This window comes from Dendrobium catenatum, unplaced genomic scaffold (genome assembly GCF_001605985.2).
Source record: "Dendrobium catenatum unplaced genomic scaffold, ASM160598v2 fragScaff_scaffold_1016, whole genome shotgun sequence".
Taxonomy (NCBI): domain Eukaryota; kingdom Viridiplantae; phylum Streptophyta; class Magnoliopsida; order Asparagales; family Orchidaceae; genus Dendrobium; species Dendrobium catenatum.
In genome coordinates, this window is record NW_021319478.1 from 42,823 (window position 1) to 46,319 (window position 3,497).

The 3,497-nt window shown below is 30.4% G+C and overlaps 1 long non-coding RNA gene across 3 annotated transcripts; it reads right to left on the reverse strand.

Moving 5' to 3' along the window:
• Positions 1-561: 561 nt before the first annotated feature.
• LOC110114294 lies at positions 562-2,458 on the reverse strand. Of its 3 annotated transcripts, XR_002305228.2 has the most exons (4): positions 2,245-2,458; positions 2,081-2,152; positions 1,883-1,964; positions 562-1,213 (listed from the first exon to the last, which is right to left on the reverse strand). It is a non-coding gene; the product is annotated as an uncharacterized LOC110114294 (long non-coding RNA). The 3 variants fall into 3 exon arrangements; XR_003701790.1 differs by lacking the exon at positions 2,245-2,458 and having other exon boundaries at positions 2,081-2,162; XR_003701791.1 differs by lacking the exons at positions 562-1,213; positions 2,245-2,458 and having other exon boundaries at positions 1,882-1,964; positions 2,081-2,162.
• Between the last annotated feature and the right edge of the window lie 1,039 nt (positions 2,459-3,497).

The following is a 3,497-nucleotide window of genomic DNA, read 5'->3' on the forward strand; positions in this document are numbered from 1 at the left end:
ATATATATATATATATATATACATTATAACATAAAGGATAAATGACATCCAAGTCTCAACTCTTTTTTTACAGATAATAGCTCCATCCCACTACTTCGTAATTCACCAAGTTTCATTAATTTTCTATAAAAAGGTAGGATTTCTAGGAAGATTTTATTTTTTTCCTACAAGAAGCAAAATTCATTCCCTAAATAGTAAATACAAATAGTTTAGAGCCAAAAGTTCATGATAGGCTTTCTGAAATATCAATAAGTGTTTCAAGCAAAATAGTAATTTTATTTATATTTAATAAATCGTTAATTTATATAATTTTGATTTTGGTCTAAAAAAAATCTTTTAGCTAGAAGAAATTATTATGATGTTGTTTAATCATTTGTTTCCAAAATGCATGAAATTCTGAAATGGAAGACTTATTTGACTAGATGCAAATCTAATACATTGAAATATTTTTTTATTCATTGGAATTTATTTCAAATACTCTCTTTTTCTCTCTCCTATATGTGGTTGGTAAAGGATGACAATAAGAGTGAGGCAAGTCATGCGCCTCAAGTGAGGGCACAATGTGGCAAGTGTGATGTGTTGCAAACAACAAGGAGATGATATAGATCAAAATTTCAAAGTCACCTGATTCAACCTATTTCAAATATGAGAAATTAGGGATTTTAGGACATTTCAAATCACTCAATTTTTTATTAAACCCTTAGATGATTCCATCCTCAGGCCGATGAATCATTTAGAATGACAAATATAACTAAAAGGAATGTTAAGATTATATCTTTATGACGAAGGATTGGATATATCTTCTTAAAAGCTTAAGAAAATGTGATTGATAGTATCTTATTTTTTGAATCTATGGGAACCTATGGGACATGATTTGTTCATATGTGTAAGCAAATCTTACTCATGCAAATAAAGTAAATTTTGTAGAATTCAGTACGACCTCCTCAAAAATGGCTATAATAACGAAATAATATGGTGACATTCATTCCAATCCATAAGTTGAATAAATTTAAAATGCTCAACATGTATGCTTTCCCAGAATATTTGCATAAATAAACAATCAGATGTTACAAAATTAATGCATTAAGGCTCTATCTACAGTAATAGGTAGAAGTGAATTTTCGCTAAGGTAGGTTTGATCCAAGAAATGCCAAACATCAAGAACATCAACTTCATAAAGGCTCCCATGCTTCACAGTTCTTCCAAGCAAACCCTGCAATATGTGATGCTCAATTTTCCTTAGATGATTCATTACTTCTCTATATTCAACAATTAAAACAAAATATTTGTTCATGCAATCAGGTTAATCTGTCCAAGAATGAATTAATTCCACAAACTAGCATAAACTCCTACTACACAAATCACATCTTTAAAAAAAACCAACAAGTTTGCTTTTTGTAGAATCCACTGCACCCTCATTGATAACGAGCAAAAATAAAGGAAGACGCATGAACGTTTCTAGCTTTTTCCCTTTTATCTTTTTTTGGGAAATGCATGAACAAATAGTAATTTTTTTATGTTTCAACTTGTCTTGTGGCTTTCAATTTAATCAAGAAAGCCATCAAATAACAGACAAGTCAATATCGCAAAGGGTTAATTCTAACGTTCCAGCAGAAGATACTTAACCAGGAAATAAGGCTAAGGCATGAAACAAATTTGAATAAATTACCTTCGACAAGAATGAGTCTTAGACAACGACTTTTGCATTCTATTAATTAAAATTAAGTGCTGACTTGTTTCTAACAGGGGACGAAACAAGCTATCTAAAAACTGAGTACAAAGCAGCAACTTAGGTATTTGATATTTCCAAAAAAAAGGAAGCAAAAAAGACCACATCCAGAGATTAATCAAATGTGAAATATATATATGAAGCATTACATACCTGGATTTTTTTTGGTTTTCCAATCATACGGTGGCATTTAGAAACGGGGAACTCAAAAAGCTTCCCACAAACAGAGCAGGCGCTGATGCAAGCACAATAAATATAAAAGAAAGCATGAATCAATCCGAAATTTATCACAACATGCATTCATATATAGACCAAGAAAGAACTTCAAAATTGTATAAAATAAATAAGTACATGTAATCAGGTCCCCACGCGACTTGTTGGTCTTCAACGCAGTGACTACACCACATTCTCTCTCTTCAACCTCTGTAAATCCGATCGAACAAGGAATCACTCATATTACTTTGAATGAAGTTCATGCATTACATCTATTATATATAGGGATTAAAATGCAGAACCTAGCAAGGCTGAAACGGAAAAGAGCGCTTTTTAGAAGTTGTTGGATCGAAGAGAACGAAGATCCGTCGCGCGCGAGTAGGTGCAGTTCGAAGAAGACTTAGACGGCGACAATAAACAACAGTAAGCTTGCAAGATGAGAGCGATTGGAATAATTGGTGGGAACGGTTAGGGTTTTAAACTTGAAGTTGAGGAGAATTCCGCGGCCAGGTTGAGAATAATCTCCGCGGCCAGGTTCAGAATTCGATTATGGTTGGATTTTATTTAGTTCATATTTTACACATATAATTAACAAATATATATTTGAACTATTTTTTTTATCTTATTTGTAAAAATAAAAAAACAGTACAAAATTTTATATATATATATTTCAACTCTATTGAATATTGAAGAATATTATTGATATTAATTTTTTCAGTAAATATTATAATATAGTAGATTGAATTATGTATTTAAGCTTTATTAATTTATGTATATTAACTTCTTTTATTTATTTATTTAAGAGATTCTTTTATCTTATCTTAGATTGTGGGCTAATTGATTCTTAATATAGTTATATAATTATTTGCTTTGCTTCCAAAAGTTATTTCTCTAGCAAATATTATTATAAATAGAACAAAAAATTATTTTTATTTCTAAAAATATATATAAACTTATTGATAATAAATATCTGAAACTAAACTTATTGATAATAAAAAAGGCATAATTAATTACAAATTATAAATTTATACATTAAATATTTTAAATTTGAGTTCCCTATTAGTTCTTCCATTGTAGAATCATTTGGGAAAAAATAACTTATATTTAAACCAACTCCATTTGTATTAAATCATTGGTTATTAATTTCATGTTTGTTTAAAAAATACTCATATGTCATATAAATACAATGCAATGGTGATCTCAAAGTTACTCAAAATATTTGATCAACAATCAAGATGGACATTTGATGATTGACTCAAGATGATCCATGGGGAGATTAACATCAGAAGCTCCATGGAGATCCAATATTGTCGCCTCTCTACTTAAACAATATATATTCTTGCCAGCACTCAATGTATGTATGACCAAGCTTACTATGTTAATAGGGCCAATGCTTCCACATATAAGAGTCTGTTGATGATTTGGAGACATGCCCTCCATCAATGCAGCATTGGACATCCTTTAGATTACACTGTGGTGCTTTTGGGGGATATCAACAAATGATAGTGTTATGTGTGGAATTTGATTGTGTTGATCAACCAGGTTGTCTTGTTAC